Genomic DNA, 18,264 nt, shown 5'->3' with positions numbered 1-18,264 from the left:
AAATGTTCTGTTTTTTTAAGTTAGAAAGTTATATTTGTATGTAAGTATTTAATACGTTATATTTATATAGGTAGTTCATCTTTCAAAGGTTGGTGGGAATTCCTTAAAAGATAATCTTAAAAACATAATGGAAAGGTAATTTTAAAGATGTTGACTTAAACGATTTACTTTACTTCATGTAATAATGATGTATTATAGCCATTATTATTTCCATATATAAGTAGACCAGATAATAGAAGATTTATTGGTCTATAAAGCAATCTTTTTTAATTTGTTGTTTACATTTAACTGTAAACATGTTGTTTTTTTTATAGTCTGATGTCATACAAAGTGGTGATGAGCTTCAACATGAAAGGGACCAACCGCAATGATAAGAAAAAGTGTGACACAGTAACAGGTAAACGAAGCTTTTAAAAATTAAATCTTCTTGACCTTATTAAAGGTAAAAAAAAAATTATTTTTATGAATGATAGAACTGAATGTGAAAAAAGTTATACTAAGTTACTAAATCGCAGCATAGTCAAATTTCGTCATCTGCTTTATAGTTTGTTACAAAGGTAATATTTTTTTTTACGATAATCAAAGTTATTAAAACTGTTATTTATGTCATAACAGAGGTATCAAAACCGTTAGAAAAACAAACTACTTTTTCAAAATTTTTATTTTTTAAGAAAATATTTTGAAAAAAACGGATTTTTGAATTGTAAAATTTTGTTAAAGGATAACTACTTAAATGCACAAAATTTGAAAGAAAAATCAAATTTTTCTAAAATCAAAGCAATCAGATTGCGCCTATTCTGATCCTTTATAAGGTTTTAAAATATGCAGCCCGCTTTATATTTTTAATACACTTTTTATTTTTAACTAAACGCGTTCTTAGATTATAAGTCTTTTACATCAATTACAACAAACTAATAAGTATCATACGCTATATACAAGTTAGTATCGTTTAATCTTAAATTATCATTTGAATCGTTAAAGTTTTATGTAAAAGTGTTTAATAATTTAAAAATCTATGTTAATTTTATGTAGAAATGTTAAAATTTATGTAGAAATGCTAATAGAAATGTTTAATAATTTAAAAATCTATGTTAAAGTTTTTCGGTTTCGGCTTTGTTTTTAAGAATAATTATTTTTTGTATTATTAGTTTAAAAGATTGGAGCATCAATAAAGCTTAAGGTTCATATCTATTTTTTAAATTGCAAGTTATATTGCATCTTCGCAGTTAACGAAAAAAATGATTTTTATGTTTTATGCTAAAAACCTAATGCTTTGTTTGTGTTTTTCATTGTTTATTTATTTAATAAAATGTTGTTGTTTTTTTTAAAAAAATATTTTCTCTTTTAAAAAGTGAATTAATTTTATTATTTACTTTCAAATAATATTTGTTAAAAGACTTGTTTCAGTTTTCTATCGAGCTTACCAATATTTCAGTATTGCTTTTTAAGTAATTTAATCCTTCATGAATTACTTGTGATATCAGTCAGTGACAGTTCTTCGGTTATTTATATTATATTAAGTTGTTTACATTATATTAAGCTTATATAAGAAATTATATGTTGAAATATTTTTCTTATAAAGTACAGTAACAGCAAAGTAAATTATTTTTTCATGAAGAAATAAAAACTTATTTCTTAAAATTCGTATATTTTCTAAATTAAGAACAATTGTATATTTTTAACGGAATGAATAAGTTGTTTAATTTAAAATTTTTATTTTATAAATAAAACACTGCATTGCTATATTTAATAGTGTTAAATATAGCAATTTAATAGTGCATAAATAAAGCATTTCTATATTTTAAACACTACATTTCTATATTTTTAGTGCATAAATACAACACTGCATTCCTATATTTAATAGTGTTAAATATGCCTCGTTTTTCCACGAAGTCTTTGCGCATTATATGTTTGGATATGTTACTGTGTTCACATCAAATGTGTTTCATGTATTCATGAAGTTTTTACGCGTTGAATGTTTTATTTTAGTTAATTTATTCCCTAAGTACCGTAAGTTTTTTCGGTTATGTTAAGATTTGTGTTATGCGGCTGTACGAAGAATACGTGATGTATACCCCATTGCCATGCCCCTAAGTATGTCACGTATTGTATCAACAGCCATCATGATGGCATTTAACTTAAGAGAAACAAGTGTAATGTTTTAAGTTGATTAAGGGAGACCCGGTGTCATCATTTGCTAACATTGGTCATCAAAACGGAAAAAGTTATCTTAATTAATTGATTTTTCCATTTTAGCAGTATGGAGTTATACCACTATTTAGTATTTTAAATTCTCTATCGTTTTATTACCACGCAAATTTAATAAATCAGTGATTAATGAGTTTTTTTAAAACTTAATAACTTATTCAATATCTCAAAATGATGTTTTTAGACATTTTCCTTGTATACAGACGATATTGAACTCTTCATTGTTTTATTAAATTGTTTTTATAATCTAATCTAATCAAAACCATTAGCAAGAGTAAAATGATTTAAAATAATATAGATCAATTTAAATGTTTTTACTTTTCCTATTAGTTTTGCTTAGTTAAATGTTAAGGTGGTAAAAGCAACTTTTTTAACAAAAAATTGAGAAGTATTAGTATCAATAGACTTAAAAATTTTTTAGTGATGACGTCATTGTTTATGCGCATAATTAGTGTCATTTTACCCCCAAAACAGCCTATTCTCTTATCTAATATAACTAATTCAAAAATTAAGTTTAAAAACTAGTTTAAAAATTTGAACATGAATTCTTTAATGTATTTAAAATGTTGCCTGTGAAATAGAATTTTTTTTAACATATTTAATTTTACCAGGTTGACATTCAAACTTTAAGATATAAAAAATGAAGGAAGTTTAGCACCAAAACATGATAAAAATGAGTTTTAAAAGAATTAAAAAATTTTGCTTCATAGACAACATTCCTAAAATGTTAATCTTTAAATCTGCAAAATTCCAGCCCATTTTCTATTTTCGAGGAAAGGTTATTTCTGAAAAATTAAGATTTAGCGAGAAAAAAAGTTGCAAAAAAGCTAAAACAAGTTTTAAAAAGTAGTATATTGTAATTATATGGCAACATAAACGTAAACTTACAGCTTATAGCCTCATATAATATTTAAAGTGAAGTCCAACGTCTTGAGCTTTTTGGTTTAAAAGATTTCGGAGAAAAAGCGTTGCTAAGGCCATTTAAAAAATGCAAATTTGATTTAAATTAAGATTTTAGGCTTTTTGGAAAAGGCATCTTAAAATAGATAGATTAAAGAATTTAAAATATTCAATTTAGTATTTTTCAAAATTTTACCAAAAATAACCATTTTTTATCCTGCTTAACACCTTAATATATAAGACTATTGATTAATTGCATTGAGACTTTCTTGCTTCTCCATTACTTATTGTATTATATAATGCTCAATATGTTTTTGATAATTTTCTTTTTTTTTAGGACATTGGAAATATATAAAGATAACTTTGGAAATACATAGAGACAAACTTTGAGAAAATCTACAACTTAAATATATTAAACTTTTAAACTATCTGGCTATGTCCTTTTTTCGATATTTTGAAAGCGTAACGAATTATTATTATATATTTTGCAAAATTTTTATTCTAAATAAATTCATGTCCTTTTTTTTGATAGGGGTTATCCCGTCAATTAAAAAAAGAACTTTAGCACCACCCTATTGTATATTTTGACCCTTAATTTAAGCGTTAAAAAGAGGATTTTATATTTATATACATATATATATATATATAAATAAATATATATATATATATATATATATATATATATATATATATATATATATATATATATATATATATATATATATATATATATATATATATATATATATATATATATATATATATAAATATTTTTAGTATTATCTAAAATATGAAAAACGAATCGTCTATAAAGTATAAAGGGATCGTCTATAAAGCTCTGAGTGGAAATAGGGTTTGCAAATGGCGTATATGAGATGGAGGGGGAGGGGGTCAATTATAAAAGAAAGACACAAATAAAAAAGATATACATAATTGTTGGGTGGGTGGTTTAAAAGCGGATGTACTCAAAATGCGGGGAGGATGAGGTCGAAAACAAAGCATTCGCGCTTTATTGATAACCCCTAAGTATAAGTGTTTAAGTTATACAAAAAATATGAATAAAATAATGTTTTAATAATTTAAAAATTATCAAAGCAGAAAAATTTTAGATTTTTATAAAGTGAAGGTTAGTTTGACTCTAGGCACGTCCATTAATATATCATGTAGATAAATTTAAAAATGATTAAATAAAAAATTAACAAAAAAGATTTTAAACTTATAATTCATTTATAAGCTAAAATATACTTTAAATTGTAATTTATGTTAATTTTCGTAACGTTAGTTTGTGTAAGTTAATTTTTTTATTGTCAAATAAATGAAATTTAAATGAATGCAAATTTACTTTTTTTCTTCCTCTGTTTCTTTCAAAAATTGTTTTAAGCGAAAAAAAATTTTACTTTTAGAAGTATTGGAAATTCGATTTAAAATTCGAATTTTTTTAGCACTTTAAAATATTCTTAAAAGGCGGGAAATTTTAGACATTACTAAAAGAACCTATACATAACCCATTCAAAAAATTTTATTACCTCGATATATCAAGGCATTGAGAGCAAAGTATTCGCTTTGATTTTTTTAATTGATTATTATTGAAGTTTCTACTTAAAAGAAAAAAAAATTATGATCATTAGATCGCAATTTTCACTATAATGATAATTCAGTATAATATAATAAAAACTTTTAAAAGTACTCAATTTTACATTAAAATAATCAAATAATCTTAAAAAATTTATATTCGCTGGAAATTTTTAAAGTTATGACAATTTACAATTAGCACAAAATGTAGCTATATCATGATGTAATACACTCAAATTATTTATAACACTTTCAAGGCATTTCGGTACAAAATTTTTTCATAAAAGTTACATGGCATTTTTGTAAACTAAGTAGTTTATTTTTTTTTTTTTTTTTGTTCTTTATATTACATTATAAATAAAGTTTTCGTTACAATATTTAAAATACAAATATATAATAATAAAAACATATATATATATATATATATATATATATATATATATATATAAAAATAATAATCTTTATTAAATAATAAAATAACGCGGGAACTCGTAGAAGACCATACGGTCTTATCGTCGAGTACCGCTAAGAAATGATCGTGTTAAAATTTATAAGATATTTACAAGATAAAAAATAAGTTAACGAAGTAAGAAACTTAAAATATTCCGTTACAAATTCAAGATACATTATTTTCTATTACAGTTGTTAATGATGAATATAAAATTTTTATAAATCAATAGTTAAATCGGGGGTAAAAAGGAAGATCACTAAAATAAAAAAAAATATTAAAGTATATTGTTACATCTTCGGTTATAAAAATGAGTTCTTTAGTTCCTTGATGAATAAAACCCTTAGTAAAATTTTTTAAAACTATTTTATTCCATAAGAATACAAAATTTAAAAAGATTTGTTTGAAAAAAGGGCTGCCTAATAAAATTATCATTCCGCAAAATTTGTTTATTTTTACCTTTAGATTAATACAAATTATGGAAAGAAATAAGGGATGAATTGGTTTCATATTTAAACATAAAACAAAGAATGTTAAGCTCATATGTATTAAAAACTTTCATTTCAAACAATAGATCGTTGGCATGAGTATAACAGTCTTAAAAAATATATGATACGTGCTACATGCTTCTGCTGACAATAAAGAAGTTTAAGTTTAATTTTCTTTGCACTACCCCAAGCAATGTTTGCATAGTTTTTGTGACAATGAATAAATGAGTGATATAATTGTACTAAAGTACTTTTATTTAAAACATTTCTTGCTTTGTACAATATTCCTATACTTTTTGAAATTTTACTTTATAAGTTTTTAATGTGACTTTTCCATGTAAGATTTTCATTTATACAAACACCTAGAAAGTTCGTTACTGTTACTTGTTTAATTTGTATATTGTCAATAACAAGATGAGGCATGTTAATTGGCAGTTTATTTTTTTGATAAGAGAATGGAAAAGAACCCATTTAGTTTTATTAATGTTAAGAGATAATTTGTTAGTCTTAAACCAGTCAGATATTTTGATTAACTCAATGTTCAAGCAACTAAATAAAGTAGGAATGCTTTTGTCTGACATAAATAAATTGGTGTCATCAGCAAACATAATTGTTTTTAAATCCCAGGCTTTGTATAAGTCATTAATATAAATAAGGAAAAGAAGAGGTCCTAATATGGATCCTTGAGGAACTTTACATGTATTATTTAACAAATTTGATCATAATGTTTCATCGGCGTAAACAAATTGTGTGCGATTAGTTTAACAACTTTTTAACTATTTTAAAACATTGCCTGTTATACCCAACATTTTAATTTTTTAGGAAGAATTTTATGATTAATGGTATTTTAAACGCTTTCGCTAAATCAATAAATACTCCCAATGTCAATTTGGATTTTCTTAAATCCGTATTGCATGTTATATAATAATTTGTTTGATAAAAGGTGATTGTATATTCTGTTGTACAAAATTCTTTCTAAAATTTTCAAAAAACAGAGAGGATAAAATTGGACGATAGTGTTTAACATTACTTTTTTCTCCTTCTTTATATATAGGAATAATTTTTGCTATTTTTAAATCATAGGAAAAACTCCCTGAATAATAGAGCATTTGAAAATTTGGAAAAGTATGTCTTTTAAAACGTCAAAACAGTTTATAATAACGTTCCCATTGACATCATCTGGACCAACTGCTTTATTTGACTAAAATTTTTATTTAAAATTAAAAATTTTTTTTTTAAATTTTTAAAATTTTTTTAAAATTAATTTTTTTTTTAAATAATTTTTTTTTAAAATTAACTTTTTTAAATTAATTTTTTTTAAAATTAATTAAAATTTTTTTTTTTAATTAAAATTTTTTTTAGATTTAAAATTTTTATTTAAAAACTATATTTGCTAAAATTGACTTTAAAAATTTATAAGCACTTTCAAACTCTTCAAAAGACAAATCAAAAAAATTTAGATACGAGTTTTTAGAGGGTCATATGTTGCCTTAAATGATTATTTAGGGTTTGGAATTATTTCGGCTAGGTTTTGTCCTACAGATACAAAATATTTATTAAATTCGGAAGCAATTGTTTTTTGATCAAGAATTAAATTATCATCTACTTTAATAACTGAGGGCAAAGATTGCGATGTTTTTTTAGTGTTACCCGTAATTTCGTCTATTTGTTGCCAAGTGCGTTTAGAGTTTAAATTGTATTTTTCAAGTAAATTAGTGTAATATATTAATTTTGAACTTTCCTTAGGCGTTCAAATAGACTTACGTAATTTTTATAATTGGTCCTACTCTCAGTTGTTTTCAATTTTAAATATTTAATATAAAGTTTTTGTTTAATTTTAGATGATTTTAGAATACCTTTAGTAATCCATGGCGATTTAATTTTTCTATGTTTGTAATTAATTTTTACTTTGAGAAAATTGATGTCAAATTTCATAAAAAATTTAAAAAAAAGATTTGTATATTAAATTAATATCTTCAGAAAAGTTAATAATCTCCCAATTAACTAAAGAAAGTTGATATTTAAAAGACTCTAGGTTTTTATTATGAAAAAGTCGTTTTTTGAATGGCTTTTTTTTCATTAAATAAAATATTCGCATAAATATCTATTGAAAAGAAAATAGGGAAATGATCAGATATGTCACTTTTAATAATGCCTTTTTTAAGCGAATTATTAAAAATATTATTGGTTATAATGTTATCAATTAAGGAAGTTGTTGTTTGAGTAATTCTTGTTGGTTTAGTTATTAGAGGAACTGCTCCATTTTCAAATAGGCTATTATAAAACCCATTAATGTCTTTTTTGACGTGATACTCAAAGCAATTTAAATTCAGATCACCTAATATGTAAAGTAATTTCTTTTCGTGGTTGATTTTACAATATCATCATGTAAAATGAACTAAATGTATTAATTTCGCCAGTAGGTGGGCGATAACAACAGCTAATTACAATATTTTTTAGTTTTATTGCTTAATATTTCAATCGTTAAAACCTCTGTATTGACGTCAGAAATACTCATGTCATGCCTAACAATATACTGTAGGTTTTCTTTTACATAAATAATGAAACCACCGCCGCGTTTGTTTGCTTTCCGCCCTAATGAAATTAAATTATAGCCCGGTATTTTAAAATTATTATCTAGATTTGAGTCAGCAGAACCACAGCAGGTTTCAGTTAGGCAAATTACACTAAAAATAGTTAGATTTTCCTCAAAACTATTGCAAAGATTTTCAAACTTTTTTTTTAAACTTCCTATATTTATATGAATTGCATTAAATTTATCACGCTCAAGAAAATCTTTTATTTCAAAAGTATAAAAATAGCTGCAGTTGCTTTGTAAAGCATCTGTTTCACTAAAATAACTTTGATCCGGATCGGACTCTTTGTTAAGTATAAAATCATTAAAAATGTCAACATTTTTAGAGCGACTTGAATCCATTTTTGTATTTAAAAGCAATAAAAATTAAAAGTAAATAATAAAGATAAATATCTCTAAATGACTCTATAATAAAAGAATTTCTTAAAAGTCGCGCGTTACAAGTTAATTATATACAACTTTAGCATATTTACCTTTGGCTCTCAAATCTTTTGCTTCTTTAAATAACTGTTTTCGCAATTCTAAAGTTCTTTCACTGTAGTCTTCATTTACGTAAAATCGATCGTTCCACAATTTTAAGTGAACATAGTTATCCAACGCAGTTTTTTTGTCTTTGTAGTTTAAAAATTTAACTATTATGGTTCTGTTGTACTTTTTTCCATCGCTACTTTTTTTTCCCTGTCCTGTGCGCCCGTTCAATTTCAACATAACTTTTAAATCCAAGTTTTGTCTTTAAAACATTTTGAATCTTTTCCTTACTCAATTCCCACGTTTTGTTTTCATCTTCTTCAATTCCCGTAAACCTTAGGTTATCTCTTCTGCTTCTTTATGATATATAGCATCTGTGGTATTTTTGATCTTCAAAAAATTGAAGTTCTTTTTTTATAATGATTTTTAAGGTGCTTCACCATTAAATAAGTAAAAAAATTTGGTTTTTTGGATTTTTTTAATTAAGTGAAAAATTGACAGAAGTTTCACAGAAAAAAAATGCATGTAAACTCAAACGCGTGAACTTTCATAATTATTTTGGGTCACTGGTTGTTTATTTAAAAATTAAATGTTATAGTTGCTAAGGGGCAATTTTCTAGAAGTAGTTTTTGTAATTTGTTGTAGAACTAATATTTTTAGCCTGGTGGCTAGTACAACCGATTATAAATTAATTCGTATCTTTATTTTTTTTTTGAAAAAAAAAAATCACTTTTTGTTCCTCAGTTTCTCAAATATTATATGATGTTGACAAAGCGCTTTGAAAATTTTTTCCAAAACGTGTTAAAATTAGTATGACTACAATCTAAACCTCTATCAAACATGACATCTACTAGAATTTAATTTTTCAATATTTTTGCTAGAGAAGTACCATTTAATCTTAATAAATTTTTAACATTATTCTTGAAGTAAAAATGTCAGTTTGAGCAATTAAATAATCTTGATAACTACGCATTGCATGACAAAACATCTAATGAATGAAAATTAAGTAGTTAAAATGGTAACAATCAACCGCAAAGAGTGATTAGATAGCAATCAAGTATGATGCATGAGCATTTTTCTATTTTTAAACATAAAAGTTTTAAAAAAAAAATCACTCTTAGATGCATTGAATGCATTGATGCATTTTTTATCTACATCCCTAAAGAGTTATCATTTAACCAAATTATAGGAATTTTAATTATAATTAGTCTTTTAATCCTACATCCGACAGTTCATTTTAATATCTAACTAATGTGTCATTTAGTCTAACAGGGGTAAGTTAAGCTGATTTGACAGCAATTTATGTTTCTCGCTATTTAATTTTTTCTCTTACATCATTAAAGTGTAAAGGAAGGAGGCATAAATTTCCTTGTTAAATACTCTTACGCTATATGCTTTTTTACAGAGTGATACTTTGTGACAAGACCGTGAGGACTTCTTGAAGCGCTTTAAATACCACACAAAATATATAGAAGATTTATAAACTATAGGCACGCTTACTTACGCTTAAGTTTTATATCATGCATATTCGTTTATTTATTAATACTCTGTTGGGGCAGGTTGTGCAGCTTGCTAAAAACTTTGGACAACATCTTCTCAACCAAATGAGATAAAAGTACTTTTTAAAAAACAACATTTCGCAGAATAAACTATATTTATAATAGGAAAATCTTATTTAAATTCAGCGCACAGATCATCGTCTTTCTTAGATTTAGTAAAAATTTCTAGATTAGACCCCTAATCTTACGATGCCATAAAAAGACAAAGAAAATGGCTAGACTTAAAGTTAAGGTTCGAGTTATTGATTTTTATGAAAACCAGATTTAAAGAAAATTTAAAAATACTTTGAGTTATCTGAAGTTTGAGGGTTATATTTATCGGGATTTTACAGTAATACTATATAATAAAGGTTTTTAAATAGGATGCTTATGGACTTTTTAAAGAAGAATAAACTTGGCAATCTATCACAGAGTACCGTGAAAAAGCATCTTACCAGGAAGTACACGCCTTCTTTCATGTGTCGCAAGATTGTTTAACCAGAGCTAGCATCGAACCACTTGATTGTGCGCCATAACTCTACCCACTGCGCCGCGGCTACTGTTTCATAAGTTTTATTTTTCCAATCCAAACTAAAAAATTCCTTAGTTGATTAGATATAGAAAGAAAATGTGCAATTTTAAAAGATGTTTTACAGCAAGCCAACTAATATTATTGGAAGTCCATCATTCATTCAATAATGTATAATACTCGGATCAGTCAGTAAATAAATATTTTTGTTAATTTTTTTTTGTACCGCATAAACTTCAACGACGGTAGTAGTGTAGTAATAGAGCGCTTGGATCATTAGCTTGAAGTTCCAAGTTCGATCCATACCACATGTTTGAAAACACCGCGCTCAACTTTTGTTCGTCAAGTTTTGTGTTTCGGAGTTAAAAGAGTTGAGAGTGATTTGTTACCACATTAAAAAAATGAAAAACCAGGCTCCTTGACTTTAGTGGCTGTCTCGACATTGGGGAGGTGATTAAATTAACAACAAAAAAAACATTTTTCCTTTGAAAAAGTGTAGTTTGTTAAGCAATACGATAAATTCATTTTCATTAAAACACCTGAAAAATGCAGAAACTTAATAGGAAAATACAGAGATATATGTTTACATTATTGTATTGTCGTATTTTAATTCAAAGTTATATCAAAATATCAGTATCATATCTATAAACAAACTACCAAACTACTTGTAGTAAATACAACGAGCCTCTCACCATAAATATAAAAATATTACACCAGTTCAAAAAGATTTATGTTCAATTTAAATTCTGTCCAACAAAAATGTATCATTGTTATAAATCAGATTGTCACGTGACATCAGATTATCCAATTATCAAATCTGATATATTACGTATTTATCAGACTACTTGTGGTAAACCAGATTATCACTATATTTGTTGGTCTTAAGGTATGTAAAAATTAAGTTTAATGTTTAAAGCGATTCCTAAAAAACACTTCTGAAATATGAACTTCCAAAATTAATGAGTTTTCAAATCTTTTAATTTTTCCAAGCCAGATCTCTGTGATTTAAACGAGTTCTTTCCAATTGAGCTGGGTTTTAACTACTGCACGGTCACCATCAAAACCAAGACATTTTTTGATGAAGTCTGAATTCTATTATTGAATTGTAATTTAGTTTAAGATAGCGTTGAAAAGATTTTCTTCCTACTCTCTGGTGTCTAGTGGTAAGAAAACTTTCCAATCTCCAAATATATCTCTAATATAACGTAGTTTAACAAGTTTAACAAAGTATGACATAATTTAACAAATAATGTTTCTTTAAACAAATAACATATAATGTTTCTAATAACAAATAAACAAATAACAAATAAACATTAACAAATAAACATTAACAAATAAACAAATAACAAATAAACAAATAACAAATAAACAAATAACAAATAAACAAACAACAAATAAACAAATAACAAATAAACTTAAAACAAATAACAAATAATGTTTCTTTAAAAACTCAGCGTTTCTTTAAAAGCAAAAATAAAACAAAGGCCCTAGGCAGGAAAGTTTTCGGGGCCCTAAACACTTCTTAACACCACAATTTTTTTTCAACGAAATCCCATTTAAAAATTGAGCTCGCTAAAATCATGGTACACAGACTGCAGTCTTTTCTGCCTATAGGTAAATCTGGCCCTGCCTGTAATGTGCAACAAAATAATATCTTTAGTATATTCTTTTTATTAATAAAGACTATTATAAATTTAACAAGCAACAATATAAAATTGAGCTTTCTAGTTTTTGAAGATGCAAAACTATTAATAATCTTTTTGACATTTATGATACAATCTCTATGGATATACATCATAACTAATCCATTTAATTGTTCTTGTCCTATATTGGATCTTAACCAAGTTTTAAGTCTTTTTAAAATCGAGAAACTTCGTTCTCCCGAAGCAACGCTAACAGGAAGGGTGCAAAGCAGTTGCAAAATACATTTAGTTAAAGGGAAGACATTACCATTACATTGCTTGTATGCTTCCCGTACACGTTCAGGTAGGTCTTGTTGTTTTTTGATTGCGTCTTTCCATTTTAGCTCTGAAAATTCGAATTATAAAGAAACTTTCATTACTTAGACATTCTCATCAACAGTGTTAATGTTGGGAAGCCCTTTCATAAAACTCAGTATATTAGTTATGGGTGCACAAAATACCATCTATTGACGATAAGTTTATATTTTTTTAAAGAGTTAAAACTTGAACTGAAGCTTCAAATTGGATTACCGGATAACATTGAAACCAGGAAACAATTCAAAAGATTGAAATTCAGCCTACATTATTTCCTAATTCACACAGACTTCCTTTTCCTTTTTTTTTATTTTTTATTTTTTGCAACGATGTAAATACTATTTATCGTTATTACTAACTAATCATACGGACTAATAGTTATAATAATTATATAAATAAAAAGTTTTAAAAATATGTTAGCTATTATGAATAAAAAAAGTTTCCGAAATCGAGATATAATCAAAATGCAAAAGGATTTTCTATAGTTAAATTACTATCATCACCAAAAAGTAAATGCTTGAGTATTCTTTTTGATTGGATAGATATGAATATGATATTTTATTCACAGAAGCAATTCATATACGTTTATTGTTAACTCTGTCTTTGTTTTGTTTAATAAATTTCTTGGTATTGCTACATTTTATTCAAAAGAGTTTAAGGTTTCATCAGAAAATCTGAACTGTAAATCTAGAAGTATGCTATCAAGTAACGTTAAATAAACATTGACTTTATAGTAAGTTAGAAGATCATTGGTATTGGGGTTTGCGCGATTAGTTTGTTTTCCTGTAATTCGTGAAATCTTGATTTTTAAACCTAAGTCTTCCAGTAACTTTGATGCAGTCATAAATATAGCATTAAAGTTTTCTTTATTCTGACGTCTTTTACTTAATATCTTTATGGTATGTTTAAGAATAGTTTTAGCATATTCATCACCTATATAAATTATACTACAAATTAAAATTAAATTTATAAAAACAAATTTACTATTAAAACCAAACCTATATACTATTTTTCGTAAGTTTTTAAAGTTTTTTCATTTTAAAAAAAGTAAATAGTTAGCTGCAGAATAATTTTTTGTATTTTGTTTTTTCTTTTACAAATTTTTCAATAATACTTTGATATTTGATATTTCTTATGGGGGTTAGTTACTCTTAACCCCCCTCCCCCACCACTTTACCCTTTGTGTCCGCCACTGAGTGATATATCATAGTTTTAAATGATAAATCAAGTTTATAAACATATATAGTCGAAAGTGCTTAAACAATATAAAGTCACATAATTTTTTAATATAAACTATATTGTTAAGTTTAATACATCGCGACATTAGAATTATCTTATTCTATCTCCACAATTTAAACTTTTGAGATTAAACGATTAAAAGAAAAGACTTAAGGAGACGGCATATAATTTGTTTTTTATAACTAATGTTTTTTCCGCAACTTTTTTACTTATAACTTAGGTTTTAATTCAATTGGAAAACATTCTGATTATATTCATTATTCAAATTAAAAAGTTTTAAAAGCGACATATTCAAAATTTCTATACTATATCAATGATTAATGTTTACAGCCGTTCCCAATAAAAAATGCTTTAGAGGTATGAATACACATATATGTTTATATGCATACCTCCAAAGTTTTAAGGTACTAAGTTTGAAGAAATTTTCGAAATGCTTTTTATAAAATCGTATTTAAATTTGGGACTATTTATAGTCATTTTCAACAACTAGGAACAAATCTAAACTACAAAGTTTTAGCAAACCGGGTGTTTATTAAGTCGGTTTACTAAGTTTATTAAGCTGAGGAAAACCTTATTTAGGTAAAACAGCTTTAAATTTTATCAAGAATACTTTAAAGTGTAAAATAAGTTAAGACAGTAACTGTTGTTCCTCTAAAATATTGAGTCAGTAAAAATTCCACCAAGGAGCTTTAAAATGGGATACAACATAATTAGTATTTGTCTTTCTACAAATATTGAACTGAAACTATCTGCTGAAGCTATAAATAATATTTATGGTTCAGATTATCAACAAAAAATTGATATTGACAGTCTTTGTCAATATCAATTTTTGTCAATATCATGTCAAGTGCAAAAACATTTTTTGCGTCAAAAAATGAAGAATAGGGTTCATTGAAAATCCAAATCGCTTATGTTGGCAAATGGATTCAATTATTCAAGCATTTTCATAAAAAAACATTGGTGTACCTAATCTGGTAAAAGTTATTGAATACCTTAAGTGTTTGCCAGGAACATCTGCGTATTTTTTTAATCATGAAAATATTTGTTCAGATGACCAAGGTCTTTTGAAGGAGTTCACACACTTATTTGACATTTTTGCTCAGAACTATTAGTTAATTTTGATATTTGTTCAAGTATTGCAAGTTAGTAACACTAGGTAAGTTTATTGAAAACAATCTAAGATTAAATATATTTTTAATCAAAGTAATGTCTATCTTTGTTGTCAGTTTATTATGTAGTTAAACCTAACTTAGGTATAAAGCTAGAGGCCTGAGATACAATTTAAAAATAGCTTATTGCACCTAGGGCCACTAATTTTTAAACGATTCTAGATGACGGACTTTTATGCTTTAAGTCAATTTACTTATACTAATACAAAGTAATTAGTAGTATAGAGATGTGATCATATTCTTGACTTTAGGCATTAAAAAATCTGGCTTTAGATACACAAACTTCACCTATAATTTCTGTTTCTTTTGTTTTTGTTATTAGTGTGTCTCCAGAAATCCTTATGGTTTATCACAGAGCTCCACTGAAGAGCCTAAATAATGCTGACATGCTATGAATTGTATAAAACCTTAAGAGAGTAAACAAAAAGCTATGTAACAGTTATAATAGTACATACCTATATATTACATATATTATTAAATGAACAATCAAAAATTAAAGATTGAAAAGTTAAATCAAATAAAAAGATATAAAGATTTTAAAATTCGTATTCGACTAAATCGATAAATATACAGCATTGTCTTTTTTTCGGAATACATGCCAATGGTTGTTTTCCAGCAAAGAAAAAAGCCCCTCAAACCATAATAGTTCCACAACCAAAGTTACGACTCATTTGAGTTCTTTTTCTTTTCAAAGATCGTGCCAGTAATATTGATAGCCATCAGGACCATCTAGTTTGAACTTTTTTTCATCACCAAAGAGAACTTGATGCCACTCTTCCTGCAAAAACTTTTTTGCAAATTGTAATCTAACTTCTTTTATGACAAACAGTAAGTTTTGGTCTTGGTTTATGCTTTTCTGAACTGTGTTTGGATCTTCATGTAAACTTTGTCTCACACGTTAAACAGTTACAGGATTTTGTAAATCAATATGAATTTGAGATGTAGTCATGTTCTTAGCAGCAGCCAACGTTTAATAACTCGTTTAGAATGATTATTAATTTTATGTTTGCCACCACTTTCCTTATACGCTCCATAATTAACGCTAATCTTGAAGTAATTATTAACCACTTTTGTAGATCTTTTAATTTTCTTTATAATTTCCTGATTAGATAAGTCTGTATCTTTACATGCTTTGATTACTGCTAATACTTCATTCGTTAAACGCTTAACACGTTCCATTTCAAATTCAGGTATCAAAAACCAAATGTTAAAAACTTTATGAGCCATGATTTCACAGCCTTTGTTAAACTTAAAATGATAATAAAAACTCAAAAATGCGTATCACCAGATCAAAATATACAAGTAAACTAAAAATAATTATTGATGAGGCTAATTCTATTTGCTACCCCAAATATTAAGTTTTATACATTTTATGGTTATATCAAATGTATCACAGTTTAATTATGCCATACTATAATATAAAAAGCTGTTGTTTGTAATAATACATATAAAGGTGTGGATAAAAAAGATGCACCCCACAAATTTGCTTAGAGGTTTACAAAATCTTGGATCAGTACATGGTGAGGCTAATTCTATTTATATATATATGTATATATATATAATAAATCTATATATATATATATATATATATACATATAAATATTTATATTTATACATATATATATATATATATATATATACATAAATATATATATATATATTATATATATATATAAATATTAGATATATATATATATATATTTATATATATATATAAATATATATATTAGTATATATATATATATATATATATATATATATATATTATATATATATATATATATATATATATATATATTATATATATTTAAACAATTTTAAAGCGTATTCTACAAAATAGTGTGCTCAATGTTTTTAAAAAAGCAAAGCAATTAGAAATTAGTAGAAAATTACTTAAAACAAGTAATGATTTGCAAGAAATACATATTTATTAAACACAACAATACATACACCAATACATATTTATTAAACACACATACATACACCAATAAAATAAAAATATAATTCATGCTTAGTACTTAGTATGTCCTCCATTTGCAGCTCAAACAGCCGCAACACGACTCGGCAGAGATTCCGCCAGAGCCTTCAGATAATCACCACCCATCGATTTCCAAGTTTTTTGAACACGGCGTACCAGTTCTTCCCTATTTTTTGGCCGTGGTTCAAGCAGCACACTGTCTTGAAGTTTTGCCCACAAGTGTTCGATACAGGTCATGTCAGGGCTGTTACCTGGCACCGACCTTTTAGGATAAGGCGGCAAAATTTTTACGACAAAATTCCTGGGTCTTCTTCGCAGAATGTGCTGGAGCACCATCTTGCTGAAACAACACATGTTGAGGGCTAACACAAGTTGGCGACAGTCAGCATCATTACCGGCTTGTTTTCCTACACAAGCTTCTTTATAAACTGGAAGAATATTATTTATGTAATAATCAGCATTGATCGTAACTTTTTCTGGGACAATTATTAATTTTGTCAAACCATACCCTGACATTCCACCGGCAACCATAATTTTAAGTCCATTTTTGGCTTCTGCGCCGGGATAATTTTAGTTTTGTCGTCAGTGCGAATGCGGACATTTTGTCGGTTCGGAGTCGGAAAAGTTCGATGGGCGACTCATCCGTCCAAAGAATGTGACTCCTCTGATACGCCCCAAATGGTTATCGTCCAGATACCCGTTTTCGTCTAACCACTGGCACAGCTTTAAGCGATCGTCTTTATTTTTTGGCTGTTTATAAGCAATTTTACCCCACGGTTGTTCGCGAACGAATCTTCGTACAGTTGACTCTCATACGATTTTATTTTTTTCCCGATATCGATGCGACATGTTCAGCTTTCTTGCGCAAGCACCTGGAGATGAACCCCACTTATTTTTTATAGTTTCGGTGATGATTTTTTTTGACGCTGGTGACAAAGCCTTCGGACGACCAGAACGAAACTTGTCATTAAACTTTGACGATGGTGATTTTGTCCAGTACCGCTGAACCGTTCGTGGATGACACCCCAACACTTTTGGCAATTTGTGTCTTCGTCATGCCGGCTATCTGCAGTTCCGCCATTCTTTTTCTTAAGCAGGAGCTGTATTGTGACACCAGCTATTTTTCCCATCTAA

General features: G+C 26.6%; 1 long non-coding RNA gene across 1 annotated transcript; it reads left to right on the top strand.

The window, feature by feature from the left end:
* Positions 1 to 904: 904 nt before the first annotated feature.
* On the top strand, positions 905 to 3,508 carry LOC136076429 (uncharacterized). The gene is made up of 3 exons (XR_010636263.1): positions 905 to 938; positions 1,149 to 1,180; positions 3,446 to 3,508. It is a non-coding gene; the product is annotated as an uncharacterized LOC136076429 (long non-coding RNA).
* The last annotated feature ends 14,756 nt before the right edge of the window (positions 3,509 to 18,264 follow it).

Source organism: Hydra vulgaris, chromosome 02, assembly GCF_038396675.1.
Source record: "Hydra vulgaris chromosome 02, alternate assembly HydraT2T_AEP".
NCBI lineage: Eukaryota > Metazoa > Cnidaria > Hydrozoa > Anthoathecata > Hydridae > Hydra > Hydra vulgaris.
The sequence above is the reverse complement of the archived record's forward strand: the minus strand, read 5'-3'. Positions and strand labels throughout refer to the sequence as shown.